This window comes from Podarcis melisellensis, assembly GCF_964234715.1.
Source record: "Podarcis melisellensis genome assembly, chromosome: 1".
In the NCBI taxonomy this organism is placed as follows: domain Eukaryota; kingdom Metazoa; phylum Chordata; class Lepidosauria; order Squamata; family Lacertidae; genus Podarcis; species Podarcis melisellensis.
The window spans coordinates 48,714,302-48,729,929 of record NC_138528.1 but is presented as its reverse complement, the minus strand read 5'-3'; the positions used below and the strand labels follow the sequence as shown (position 1 = coordinate 48,729,929).

The 15,628-nt window shown below is 42.8% G+C and overlaps 1 long non-coding RNA gene across 1 annotated transcript in view; it reads left to right on the top strand.

Moving 5' to 3' along the window:
- Positions 1–15,628, top strand: part of LOC309364833 — a 200,706-nt gene that overhangs the window by 63,634 nt on the left and 121,444 nt on the right. The window lies entirely within an intron of this gene.

Sequence of the window (15,628 nt, the reverse complement as noted above, 5' to 3'; positions counted from 1 at the left end):
CATGTTCCCTGTTCATGTGATGGCACCAGAAGAAGGCTTAGGGTGGCCCTGTATCATACATCATGTATAATATTATACATCAGACCTTCAGGTGTGACTTGCCAAAAAGATTGAATGTACTGTACTGATTTGACCCCAAACGCAGTAAAATTGACTTAAGAAAACAAAGAACGGGGAGGAACACTCAGGACAACTGTTCCTCCAGTTAAAGAGATGTCTACAAAGACTAGCTCTGTCCTGAATGCGCAGGCTTTCACAAAAGGTATAAACAAGACTCAGATATCATAGATAAAAGTGATTCCCCTTGGCATCCATCCTAGGTTTGAGGTCTTGACTATTTCCTTCTTCTGTAGGCACAACATTTAATGTGGGTTTTGCAGGACGATCTGAAATAGGAGAGAGTGTTGTTAAACAGAAACAGGTTCTTTCTTGCACGGTAACAAGAGTTAAAGCATGCAGGAGCTGCTGCTTTGTAAGTTTGTCTAAACTGAAGACTTAAACCCCCCTAAGCATTTAATTTAACACGTAAATGCTGCTTTGGGGAAACTGGCTAGGCCTGATTTTCACATGCTTAAAACCATAAGGTATAAAGATTTGTGATGCTTAGTCCCTCGGATATACCTGTGCTCATATATACCCCGTGAAAAACTTCTAGCAAAAAGCTTAGGACTGATTATTGAGACCCCTGCCCCCGTAGCAGGATTGGAACCAAGAACCCATTCCCCTTACCTCCTTCCTGAACAAGAGGGTGCATAGTTTGGGCTTGTCCACACTTCTGTTTGGCCTGCTGTTTCCCCCCGGGGAAAACTCGCTCTTTACTTCTGAATCAGAGCAAATGCCAATCAGGTTTTCCACGGACTGACATTTGCTCTGATCAGGCAATAGAGAGTGGGTTTTCCTGGGGGGAAACAGCAGGGCAAATGGAAAACTGCTCTGACCCCCATCTAGAAAGCATGGGAAAAGCGGAAACCTCTTGCACCTTTGCTTTCTAGGCACAGGACAAGCGGAAGTATGGCGGAGCACTTAGCTCCCATGCTGCTTGACTCCTATAAGGGATTTATACTGAACACCTGCTTTGCTCTACCTGTCTTGGGACTGATCCTAAGATTCACTCTGCTACCACTTAAGAGCTTAAAATGGGATGCGCCAGGCAGCATGCCAAATGTCACACAACATGTAATGGCACACGGCAGAAATAGACAGTATATGTATGCCAGAAACACAGGCAAATATGTTGTCACAAATGTAGGAGGCAAGATTCTAAGCTTTAAATCTAGCATATGTTGCTGCTTAAATAACTTGCTTGCTTCCCCCTCCCAAATTCCCACTTTCTCTCACGATATATACAGCAGCTACATTGTGTGATTGTTCGCTTAAAAGATGGACTTGGCCTTTCATATATGACATTTTAATTTGATTTTCATTTTTAAATGGTGCATTATATACCATAGAGCATAGTAAAAAGAAAAACAGTATTATCCATATGTGGTCTCATACAGATATTCTTACACATTCAAATTTTCTCCTTTCAATTTTTTTTTAAACAATAATATCAAAATAACAATGAAACCATATTTTAACCAATGTTATTAATGACAATGCCAAAGCATATAAAACAGCCGCAGAGGCAGTAAAACACCATGCATTTCAGACTAAGTCCTAAAGGAAAAACTAGGGAAGTTTTTAATGTTTGATGTTGTTGCTTTTTTATTATTTTTATTGGTGTTCTGTTGGGAGCCACCCAGAGTGGCTGTGGAAACCCAGCCAGATGGGCGGGGTATAAATAATAATAATAAGTAGTAGTAGTAGTAGTAGTAGTTGTTAGAGTTTGCTTGCCCCTGCCTCCCGCTGAAGGTTGGGCTAAATTTGCATCTATATACAAAAATTATCATACACAAATTTTATGCCAAGTTGTGTTACAGCCCTACTGTTGCTAGGCATTGAGCAAAGCCCTGTGTGCAGAGCTGACCATTGATAACCTCTGGGCAGGAAGAAATATGAGGACTTCCTGTTTAGGTGGTGCTTTGGTCAACAAGGACTCCCTGAGCTCTAAGGTGCCTTGTATTCCTTGTTCTCTGGTCCTGTCTTTTGCTTTGCATTCCAGTCAAAGTTACTATCTAGTCATGACTTTTGCCTTGTTCCCCAGTCCTGCTGGCCTCATCTCTCTCCCATCTCTTGGGGTGAGTGAAGGAGCAAATTTGTTTGTGTATATACAAACAAACACTACCCTTCAACAGCTTCTCAGGGTGCTTTACACAGTTAATTACAGTAAAAGAAGTTTACTTACAGGAGATATTACTGCACTGTGATTAGGTCCATATGTTTTATATCAGGGGCAAAGGTAAAGGTAAAGGTAAAGGGAAGCGTTTGTCCACAGACAGCTTCCGGGTCATGTGGCCAGCATGACTAAGCCACTTCTGGTGAACCAGAACAGTGCACAGAAACGCCATTTACCTTCCTGCCAATTTATCTACTTGCACTTTGATGTGCTTTCGAATTGCTAGGTTGGCAGGAGCAGGGACCAAGCAACGGGAGCTCACCCCGTCGCGAGGGTTCGAACCGCCAACCTTCTGATCGGCAAGCCCTAGGCTCTGTGGTTTAGACCTTTTTCACCCCAAGAGCCACATGACAGTAGGAGGGGCCAGGGGCAAAAAGTGGGTGGGCGAATGGATATGACTCTTCCTTTTGTAAATAGGCTACATTATAACCAGGCAAAAAACAGAGGTTTACACACACACACACACACACACACACACACACACACCCCAACATCCAGGTAAGGAAGAGGATTCAAGGACACATTCCAACCAGGCAAAAGGACCTAAGAAGGGCATAGAGCAGGAGAGGTCAGAGGTGTCCCCCTCCTGTTTTATATTGCCTCACCTGTAGGTAAAAAACCTGCAGCTAAAAAAACCTGTTTAAGAAACTTGTTTATAATGCTTTACTTGTAGTTTCAGTGTTTCCGTGCGCTCTGGTTTCCATCACAGTGTTCCGTTGTGCCAGAAGCGGTTTAGTCATGCTGGCCACATGATCCGGAAAGCTGTCTGTGGACAGAGGCAGTTCCCTTGGCCTGAAAGCGAGATGAGCGTTGCAACCCCATAGTCGCCTTTGACTGGACTTACCGTAAATGTCCAAGGGTCCTTTACCTTTTACCTTTACCTTAGTTTCAGCTAAAAACCGGTTTAAGAAAAGCTGCCATGTGCTGTGTCATTCAATAGAACTGAACATATACACAACCCTTAGCATTACTCGTCTGAAAAGTTTTTCTCAACAAGAAACAGATGTAGGGTGACTGCTAAATATTTGTGAGATGGATGAACAACCTCTTGAGTATGTCCATTTTTGTTGCTTCCTTCCACTCTCCCCCCACCCAAAGGCAGTGCTTAGGAAATTGTAATAAATTCGCTGCATCTCCCAGAAAGGGAACTCCAGCACTTTCTGTTTTCTTATCAATGAGTACAGATCTGGATCTATCTACCTATCAATATATATACATGAAAATGTGCCAGATAAGTAGATTTTACAGGCAATGATACCATGAACCAAATAAAGATATGGGTACAAAGCTAATAAGCTTTTACATAATTAAGCTACAAATGCTACAATATTTGTTTTATAGTCTCTGAGTTACATTTATATGTATGGTAGAATACACTGATTTCAGTAAAGACAAAATATTTGTGTAACACCAGCTGTGAGGATAGAGTGCACTGTGTGAAATTATATGCAACTTGTAACCACCCTGTGTCTGTGTCATTCTTCTGATGATCAGGCTGCCACCTAGTTTGTGGTACAATTCAAATTAAATGAGGTGAAAGAATCATAGAACCATAGTACTGCAGATTCATAGAGTTGGAGGGGAACACAAGGATCATCTAGTCCAGTGTTTCCAAAACTTGGGTCTCCAGCTGTTTTTGGACTACGATTCCCATCCCTGACCACTGGTCTTGCTAGCTAATAGGGGTTGTAGTCCAAAAACAGCTGGAGACCCAAGTTTCAGAAACACTGATTTAATTTTTTTGCCCAGTGTAGGGATTGAACTCGTGACCCTGAAATTAAGAGTCTCATCTGTGGAGACTAGTTTACAATGATCCAGTTTGCATTACCAAAATCTGCACTAGTGGAAATGAACCCCAATGGCGGCAGCTGAAATGTTCTTGCATTGCACTAATGGATAGGAAAAGGTTTTAGCTTACAAACTAATTCAAATATGCAGTCCCATAAAATACCATCATAAGCTACCACAAAAAAATAGATAATCATAAATCAGTTTTATAATGGATCTTTTACGTAGTGGAGTTGGGAGTTTTTATCTATATATATATTCCACTCAGAATATGAGGCATGAAAATATGTACTTTCATATAATAACTTCCAAAGAACTTTATTTCTCATTATAAAACCATCACAGGCTCCCTGGCATGGGCTTAGTAGCTTGATCTTACAACAGGAACTTAAGTAGTAACTAAGGAAAGAAGAACTTCCCCTCAGGCCACAACATTTCACCACAGAGCCTTTACTATAATTTTAGGCAGAACACTTAGTGGTGCCTGTAGCTGAGATTATATGCCTTCATTTCCAGCTCTGACAGATTTGCCAAACTGTTTGGTTTCAGTTCTGCGGATGGAGCTTTGGACATAAGCAGCATTTTTGCACTGTAGCTCTCCAGATACTGTTGGACTGCAACTCACATCATTCCTGACCTCTGGCCTTCTTGGCTGGGGCTGATGGGAGCTGGAGTCTAAGAACATCTGGCAGGTCACAAGTTTCCCATCCCCATGCTCTTCCTGGACAGGACTGTCCTCTTCTTCCCGTCCCCTTTCTCCTGTTCTTGTACTTTTCCTTCACAGCACAAGGCTGAAGTTGGTTACTAGTTCCCAGTTCCTGATTAGCTGAAAAGTTAGCAACCTGAAAAAGGAAGGAAAATGCACACGCCCCTCATCTCCAAAGTGATGTTTATCTGTCACTGATGCCCAAAATAAATGTTGGGATACCCATATCGTATTTCCCCTTGATTCGGGGACTCCTCAATTCAAGCACAAGAATAAAGCTACTCAACTAAAATTATAATGCTTGGAGATGTTCATGAATGCATGATGAAAACATAAAAATTGAGTAACTGAAGGTGCCTACCTCAAAATCCTGTTTAGGCCAGTGTAAACAGGAGAATGTCTCATTCCAGATGCCAATGGATCCTGCCTGGCCTAGAGCTTCCTGTGGGCACATGACATAGAATCACAGAATCGTAGAATTGGAAGGGACCTGAGGATCATCTAGTCCAACCTACTGCAGGGATATGCAGCTGTCCCATATGGGGATCAAACTTGCCACCTTGGCATTATCAGCACCATGCTCCTACCAGCTGAGCTATCCAGCTATCCAGGCTGTGCTGCATGGATATTGGCATCTATGCACAACAAAGATAACCAAAGTATGCAGGAAAAAAAATATGTATTGAGGAGAAGGGTCCCATTGCACAATCTGTTTCAGGCCAGGGCAAAATGTGCAGCCAAGAAAATGGGAAGGTATTCTCCATGAGATGCCAATGCATCCTGCCCGGCCCAGAGCTTCCTGTGAACACATAGCACAGTCGAGCGCACCTATGCACATTGAATATAGACAAACTACAGAAAAAAGTTACTGGGGGTGTCCACCTGAACATCTGCTTTGGGGCAAGATAATTCATACACTCAAACAAACAAACAGGAGAGTCCCCCTCTACAATATGCTCAATAGGCTCCTTCCCAATGCCTGGAACTAGTGCTCAAATACCAGTGACCAGAGGGGGTCCACCCCCTTACCTATTGTAATGCCCGCTTCAGCTACTGTTTTTAAATTACTGGCAGCATGATTTGTCTAACATTAGCAAGTGTCATTGGGTGAGGCTTGTGGATTTCATTACAGACCTCTCCTGTAATGCAAATTACTTCCTCATAATTTAAACACTGCCTGGAGCCCCAGCTGAGGCATAGCTTTCCTGGGGATTGGCATTGGACTTGTGAAGTTTAATGTGTGTGATACACACACACTCTTCAGTTTCCAACAGCACCAATTATTGAGTACAGTCGTACCTTAGAAGTCAATTGGAACCCGTTCCGGAAGTTCGTTCGACTTACAAAATGTTCAGAAACCAAAGTGCAGCTTCTGATTGGATGCAGGAAGCTCCTGCAGCCAATCGGAAGCTGCAGAAGCCCCGTCGGATGTTCGTCTTCCAAAAATAGTTTGGAAACCAGAACAGTCACTTTCGGATTTGCAGTGTTTGGGAGCCAAAATGTTTGAGAACTAAGCTGTTTGAAAACAAGGCACGACTGTATTCTAAGTGTATCTTAGCTTTATATTGTTTTAATACAATAAGTCTACTGTACAGCCATTCTGCAACAGTTTGGGATGCATTTAATTTTACGCACTCGCAAGCATAATTGGACAAATCAGAAGCACTCTCTGTTTATTTTAGCCCACACATTTCTGTAGGCTGAGACTACTTGTCTGACAAATGCCTGTGCAGAAGCTATTCAGATACCTACTCATGTAACTGAGTAGCCTGACGTCTCTTCCCTGCTCCCACCCCCCGCCTGGGTGACATTTAAGCTTTCCCAACCATTGTTCTTCTGAATTTATTCAGAAGAGCCATATGGGGAAATGAAAGCAGCCACTAAGGATGAAAAGATGGATTTCACTAAACATAATGGGAAATTATTACAGTAAGTCCGGTGAATATACAGTTTCACTCCAGGTACCTGAGAAAGGATTCTTCATCTTTTGGAAATTGACCTTCAAATTATTTAACCCCCAACTAAAGCTACCTGCAGGAATGCGGGTGGTGCTGTGGGTTAAACCACAGAGCCTAGGACTTGCCGATCAGAAGATCGGCGGTTTAAATCCCTGCGACGGGGTGAGCTCCCGTTGCTTGGTCCCTGCTCCTGCCAACCTAGCAGTTTGAAAGCACGTCAAAGTGCAAGTAGATAAATAGGTACCACTCCGGCGGGAAGGTCAATGGCGTTTCCATGCGCTGCTCTGGTTTGCCAGAAGCGGCTTAGTCATGCTGGCCACATGACCCGGAAGCTGTACGCCGGCTCCCTCGGCCAATAAAGCGAGATGAACACCACAAGCTCTACACACCGCAGAGGAGGAACATGATGTACCTTACCTCTTTGGTTTCCTGCCCCTACACCCCAACCCTCCAACCCCTATGCATGAAGCTGTGGTCTGTGTCTAAACTGTCCTCTGCGCAATGACTGTCTCAAACATACACCCCAGCTGAAGTGCAAAGTGAGTGTGGCTTAAGTTTTGGTTTTGGAAGCTGTTCTGTGTAAAAATGCATCAAACAGCAGTACAGTATATCTTACAGGCTAGCTCTGCACTGTGGGTAATTTTTGCTTTTGACCCATTTTCTGCAGTGCAGTGGTATTTCATGACCTGCAGTGCTCTTCCTCCCAAACTCCATGATTTCCCATGTTTACAGATGTCAAAGGAAAACCAAATTCAGGCACCCTCAGAAAGTAATGCTGCCAGCTTTACCTCTTTCTACAGTGGTTAGCTAGTGGAATTCACTACAACAAGGTTTGCTGATGGCCATTAGTGTAGATGGCTTTCAATAATGCTCTTCATTGGCAATGTATTAGTCATGCTAGCTAAATGGAACTTCAGCTTTCAGAAGCAACATCCTTAGAAGCACCAAGTGCTTCTAGAACAGCAGTGGAAGGCATATATTGATTTTCACTGGAGTTTCTAGCGTTCAGGTGCTCCATTCATACTGAATGAAAGCGCACAGAGCGTTATACTCTCATTTTATCATATACCAGTATTGTAAGAACTGTATTTTTCTTTTTGATGCTTACTGCTGGAAAATCCCAAACCTTTTTGATGTTTTATAAATATTGCTTCACTTCACATTCCAAATAATTGCAGCAAGGACTCTTTACTGTAAAACAGTTTTACTATAAAAGTGGTATTTTAACATTCTCAGTTTAAAATTTGAAGTATGAAATCTATTATTTTATGCAATTGGACCTCAGAAGGCAACCAGCCACTAGTATTCAGAAGCATTGCTTCCTCCAATCGTGGAGGTAGAGCAGAGGTATACACCCAGACACAGATGTCTACATCTGTCATTAACAAAATAATGTTTTCCAAGATCTTGGGCTTATAGCAGCCTTCCCCAACCTTGGATCCCCAAATGTTGCTGGGGTACAATTAACACAGCTACCACTCTGGAAACTAATCAATATAATCATTTCCAAGAAGCTGCCTCCGGAACAAATGGGAGCCAGAAGTAAAATGATGGAGAGGCAGAGTAACAATTCAGTGGGCAAATTAATATGCAGCAGCATGGATACCTGAAATGAGATTGTGACATCACCTGTTCAAACATCTGTGGTATTAATTGTTTAGTAAGTGTGTAGAGAGGGAGAACAGTCTGCCAGAGCATGCTCCAATAGACTATGATACAGGACTTGAGAGTGATTAAAATGGTATTTAATGCAGTTTTGCAGTCCTGCGCCTTAATGTGTGGGAAATACGATGTGTCCTATATGTTGCGAGCACTTGAAAAGAAAGAAAACTGTTTGGTGCATTGTGAGGGTTCTGGGTCAACTTTGATCCAAGTTATGGTCCAACCAATGCTGGTGTCTGGCTATTTTGTGTCCTAGGCAAGGCTAAGTACTTGCACTGCCCCCCCAGTTGCTAACTTCAATTTTCAAAAACAGATGTGTTGTAGAAAAAAGTGAACAGCATAAAACTTGAAACTGCTAAATTTCTTTTAAATTGCCAAAGTAAGTAATACAACAATCTTTTATTATCATAAGAAATTATTTTAGCACACAAAGCATTTTGAACGATCTTGTTATGTTGAAATTTAAGTCTCTTCTCTTAAAAGTTTCAGTTTTAGGCACATCAAAATCTCACTTTATGTGCTATTTCTGTTGCAATTTCCCCCCACGAATTCCTTCAGGTCAAGTGCTGATGCTTGGGCATGTTCAATTGATATAGCTGCCAAGCTAATTAGTCTCTTTCGCAACATTGTTGAGCATATGTTTTATAAGTTTGAGCTTTGAGAACCTGCATTCATCACTTGTTACTGACAATGGAAGTGTGAGAAGGATGCTTAGGGCAACAGAAACATTAGACACATTATCTAGGACTTTTTGCTGTAGTATGAAGAGATGTGGTGGCATAGACTTTGGAAGCCTTCAAGCTATAAGTTTACAGCATAGATATTCAGCATCAACATATTTGCTTCTATTGTGCATCAATGATTTTTCCAAATTCTTGCAGGCCTTATGTACATCTTCAGCAGATATTTTGTTCATACTGCATATATCATACAGGAAGCCAAATAGGGATATATGTTGCTGTAGCTGTTGGAAGCTCTCTCCAACATATTGAATGGCCATGTCTATTTTTTTTTTTGAAATAATTTTTATTAGTTTACAACAAAAACAAAAACACATACTAATGTCACATCCAATTTTTCACAAATTGTTTCTTTTCTGGACTTCCTTCAGCTTTTCCGTAAATCATCCATAGTCATTATTTAAGTTACGCATTCCTTAGGTTTGTATTGTCATTGTTTATACCCTTCTTTTCTATTCCCTTTAAACAATACTTCTCAATTTTTCACAGTGCTTCTTTAAATCCCTCTAGCATTATCTGTCCCTCACTTATACTTTCCAGATATTCCACAAATTTCCCCCAGTCCTCGATGAACTTTTGGTCTCTTAAATATCTAAATCTTCCCAGTCACTTTATCCAACTCAGCATAGTCTAACAGCTTCATTCTCCATTCTTCCACCATCGGTATTTCCTGTTGTTTCCATTTCTGGGCCAGTAACACTCTTGCAGCTGTCACTGCATATTGGAAAAATTTACAATCCTTTCTCTTTATCTCATTACCTAGTATTCCTAACAGAAAGGCCTCTGGTTTCTTTATAAATGTATATTTTAGAATCTTCTTCAATTCGTTGTATATCCTTTCCCAGAAGCCTTTCACTTTCTTACATTCCCACCACATATGGTAAAAAGAGCCTTCTTTATCTTTACATTTCCAACACTTGTTACATGTCTTATACATTTTCGCTAATTTTACTGGTGTTATATACCATCTGTAAAACATTTTCACAACATTTTCGTTTAACGTCATACATGCTGTAAATTTTACATTTTCTTTCCATAATTTTTCCCAATCCTCAAATTGTATGTTATAGCCAAAATCTCTGGCCCAATGTATCATTACCGACTTAACTTCCTCATCCTTCAAATTCCATTCTAGCAGCAACTTATACATTTTGGATAAAATTTTAAAATCATTACCTGTATTTATTATTTCATTCTGAAATTTTGAATCCTTGTCGGCATAACCTCCTTCTTTAATCTCTTTCCTAAACATTTCATTTATTTGAAAGTAATGCAACCAATCATATACATGTTCTTTAACCTGTTCGTATGATTTCACTTTCCATTTTCCCCCTTCTTTAATTAACAATTGATCATATGTGATCCAATTGCCTCTCATATTAATTTTCTTTATACTTGAATGGCCATGTCTAAGCACAGCTGCCCAGAGTGGCTGGGGCAACCCAGCCAGGTAGGCAGGGTATAAATAATACAATTATTAGATTATTATTAGCAGTAGAAATCTGCTTTGAATTTCTGCTTTGGATCTTGTGATGCCTCTTCTTGGGCTTCATACTCAAACTGCCATTATAGAAGCATTGCAAAAACTACATGTTAAATGTAAGAAGGGGAGCTGATATATCTGTGAGAGAGGACAGAGGTGGTTTGGGGAAGATGGTGAGCAGCTGCGCATTACTGTGGTCAAGAACTTTCAGACAGGAAGTGGCAAAACCATTCATGAACCATCCCATAAATACAAAGTCCTGCAGTCATGTAACCAACATATTTACATATTTACCAGATTTCTACAACACCCTATAACAAATTCCCAAGACAGTTAATATTAGTATTCCCAAGACAGTTAATACACAATAAAGCAATCAGAGAAGCATGTGTATATATAAAAATTATAAAGCATGTTAATGAAATAATTCAGAAACAAAACAGCCATAAAAACACATTCCCAAATAAATCTCAAATGTTTCTGAACATTTGAGGCAGAACACAAATAGGACTCCTGAGAATCTATTCAGGAGTATATGCCACAGGTCTGAAGCTGCAGCTGAAAGGACTCTTCTCCTAATACATACTAATCTCAACTCCTGGGAAGGCGGCACTTAGATTGGCAGTTCCGAAAGCCCCACTGGGCTCATAAGGGAGAAGGCATCTCTTCGGAATTTTGAATTACCTTTGGAAACTGGTAACTAATGCAGATGGTTTGATATCTGTTTGCACTACAGCTGAACTAAAAAGTTCTCATGTGAGAAATGGGGAGGGATGATTCCCTACCCCCCCACCTCATGAAGTCTATTCAATTTTTACGGACTGCAGATTCTGGTGGACGAAGTAACCCTCCTGGAAGCTGCCATTCCCATCCCCACCCACAATGCCACAGGCAGTCCACAACCATATAGTGGTCTTATGTCTCGGGACATTTTGGGCAACCCTCCACTAGTGGCTGCCCCCCCGCTCAGACTGGTTCCAAATGCCCTGCCTGACTGTAGGGTTGTAAATTGGGTGTCATTTTGACGCAGCTCTAGTTCTTGCCACCTGATACTTCAGGGTGTTACATATGGTTACTAGATTTCTTTCTTTCTTTCTTTTTTAAATAATTTTTATTAACCGACCAATCAAATCAAATCACATCACATAAATTCCGAATTACAAAGCTGAATTGGGGGTACCCATATTTCAAGTTCCAAAGGGGATTCCAATCATCTTCTTGCTGCTGCATTAATGTCCACGAATCTGTCCAAATAATGTTCACAATTCTATCCAGTCCTATCTTGCTGTTCCCACATCTCATCTTGTTATTTTCATATATTTTTCTTTTTTCTTTGTGATCTCTTCTGATAATCTCCTTAAGCAGGTAAGCACAAGTTGTAATCCTGTGTGAATTTTTCCGTTCGTCCAATAACCATATCGAGATGGTTTCCATATATCATCACTTCCATAAATAAAAGCACTCTTTCCATCATTAATCTTCACAAATCTGTCGCCTTCTTTAGTCCTCCGAGGAGGTTCGCCCGCAGTATGAAAATAGATCCATTCCTCCTCCCAGACATAAGTCTTTCGACAGAACTTGCCAAAATGGCGACGCTGTTTTTTACTGCGTCATCCCAAAGCTCTTGTACTTTCCACGATCTCCTTAAAACATGCTTTTGGTTAGAAATTATCTCCACACAGTCTTAATCATCCAGCTTAGGTCATTTAAGCAGCATTTCTCACTTGTGGGGGGGGGGAATTATTGGTTAATCACATAGAAGAAAGAAAGGAAAGTCCCCCCCATCCAGCCCCATTGCCGACATACCGAGCCCTGATGTGTCTTCTCATGATATATTCCTGTTTATCCAACCCGTCTTCTTTCTCAGAGATCTCTTCAATTAGCAGTCTTTACTCCCCATTCTTCCTTGAAATATGTGCATTTGCTTCTTCCAAATTGTTTCTTTTGAAGTTGCTGCAGCTAGTGGCGCGAATCAGAGACAGCGTCCAGAAGAGCAGAAGTCCACACAAGGGCTTTCTGCCTAGTGCCCCCACCCCCTCAAATTCGGGGGTGGTATAGGGCACAGTAGGCAAGGGCAGTCCCCCCATTCCCTTGGGGGGGGGCAGGGAGGCTGCATACTCCCATCACAGCCTCTTAATTACCTCGTGTGGGTTGGAGAGATGTTATTGTCGGCCATCTTCCAATGCGCCCCTAGTGGCCCCCCCCCCCGGTTACTAGATTTTTTTCAATGAATCCGGGGACACTTTTTTTTTTTTTGAAGCCAAGTAGCAACAGGGAGTCAGTAGTGGGGATGGTGAGGCAAAAGATCCTGGGCCCAAGCACACATACATATTGTATAAAGGTGCAAAGTCCTTCTTTTGCACCTTGTGAAACATAAATGCGCAGTTTAAAAAAAACGGCAATGGCACCCTGCCCACCCATGACTCCTGAGCCTCCCTCAATCTCCTCCCCCCTTCCCCCTTATAGTTTTGACTGATTGGGGGAAGCTTGGGATTTGTGGGCGGGCGGCTGTTGCCCAGTTTTTTTAAAAAACTCTGCACATTTATGTTTCACAGGGTGCAAAAGAAGGGCTTTGCACCTTGCCTGGCAGAGAAACTGCGCACCTTGCGTCCCTCCTGGGCAACGGCCACCCACTCGTGACTCCCGAGCCTCCCCTGATCTGTCAAAACAAAGGGGGCAGGAGATCTGTACAGCCGGCGCAGCAAGCAGTGAGCAGCTCCTGAAGCCAGCCAGAGCCAACTGTGCTACCAGGCTGGCTCCAGGCTGCTGAGACTGCCGCTGCCACGTTTCCTGGGGATAGATTTGCAAATCTGGGGACATTCCAGGGACGGAATTTGTCCGGGAACAGATTTTCAAATCCGGGGACTGTCCCTGGGAACCGGGGATGTCTGGTAACCCTATTATAGATGTGGGTAAAATTGATAAATGCTAGGCTTTTGTTTATTTGTGGTATGAAGGGAGAATGAACGCTGCAAATGAATTCCTGGGTTGGCTTATGCAAACCAGCCTGGCTGGCTGGGGGAAGAGCAGACCTGTTAGCATTACAGAAAGGTGTTGATTCTTTGGCCTGGGGAGTCACATGTCACAAAGGTTGCCTTTGTGTTTGTGTTAACTGTGTGTTTGAGGGGACAGGAAAAGGGAGGTCTGGGCAGAAGGAGGACAAAGAGAGGTCGGGATCCATCTTGGGGAGAAGAGGGAAGATTGCCTGCAATACTTTGGGCAATGCCTTAACATCTGGACTTCTTTCATGCAGTCTCCATGGTGTCTTCTATTCTCCAAAGACCATGTGTGTTTGTGCGCCTGTGGCCTCAGGCACTCTTGCTGCTGCTTGGCAGAGAGAGGAGCAGGCACCAGGCTTTTGTAACAATACGTTAAAGAGGCAGCAGTAGCATTTTAAGCTATTGGCCCATTTTCCAAGGCAGCCCCACTTGAAATAAAGTAGGCCAATCTGGAGGTCAGTCACCAAGGTATGGATTACAGTAACCAGGTTTCTCTGTTCCAGCAACTGGTGCAATTGGAGACGTTGATGAAAGGCATCCCAGGCTAGATACCATCTAAGATTCTGTAACTCATCATGGTTCCAGGAAGGCTCAAGCCTTGGAGTGTTGGGGGGAAGTAATAAAGCCATTTGCCCTACTCACATGGCTCCTTTGTGGCAAGATGTCTTCAGAGTTATGCGGTCATGGTCTGTGGAAGTGGCTCCCAGACACCACCCATCATATAAGAATTAAGAATTGGGCCTCATTCTTTCACCTCCTACTTGGTAGATGCAGGGGCAAGATTTAGATCACTGATGGTGGGAATCTGTGGCGCTCCAGATGTTGTTGGACTCAAGTTGTAGTCCACAAACATCTGAAGAGCCACTGGTTCCCCACCTCTACTCTAGAGAGCCTGTGGTGCTGTAAACATACAAAAGCAGCTCCCTCAGGAAACACCATACAGGCACACCTTCATATCGAACGCAGGAACCAGTTCAGCAGCTGCTTCACAAGCAACTCCAGGAAGTTAAGGTAAAAATATGAATGAAAGTAGTGTATACTAATACTAGTGTGATTCCCCCCCCCCCCCAATATGACTGACACTGTTTAATAATAAAAAGTATGCCTGGTGAAATCCTCATCTTCATTTCTTTATTCAAGAGTCGCCTTCTTCACCTTGCTCCCCTGTATTTCAGTGTTGTCGCTGCAGCTCTCCTCTTGCGACCGGGGTGGACCTACATTTGGGGAGCCCTGAAGTTTGAACTGCTATGGGGGCTCCTTCGCAACCAGCTTTGAGGTATAGCTAGCCATTGTGATCTTCAACGGAGTTGTTCCATGACAGATTGCCACATTTTCTTTTTTAAAGTTAGCTACTACATCTCAGTTTTTGATTAAAATTGCTGTACTGGATTATCTCACATGTCAAAGTCACTGGTGTGAATAATTATTTCCTATACTTTATAGTTTTCAAGTTATTGGGTGTGTGTGTGAGAGAGAGGGGGGGGAGAGAGAGAGAGAGAGAGAGAGAGAGAGAGAGAGAGAGAAAATTAGGGAAATGTCATATACATACATGAATAAAGTCGGTTTTTGGGCCTCAGTGGGATTAGGGTCCCTAAAGCCTAAACTCATTAATTTCATAGTAGATCTGCCCCTACTCGCGACTCCGGGCTGCTTGAGAAGCATTTCAAAAATACGAAGACGCCGAAGAGCGGCTGTTCCGCCGGGCTGAGGAATAAAAGGCTCCACTTCGCGTTCAGGATATAACAGGGCCGAGTCCGACGGAGTGGCAGGTCACTCCCCGGCTCCCGGCAGTGATAATCGCATTCGGCGGAGATCTCTCAGCGTCTGGCTATCCAGAACGCCGCTCCTACCCGATCCGGCCAAATGCGCGTTCCGCGCGCTCTCCGCCGGGCGCGGCAAGACCCGCTTCGCCTTCAAGCGCAAACGCTAAGCAAGCCGGAATGCAAAAGCAGAGCAGCGGAGACCGCCCTACCACGCATGCGTGCTACCAGCCCTTTCGCCGCCGTCGCCTCCT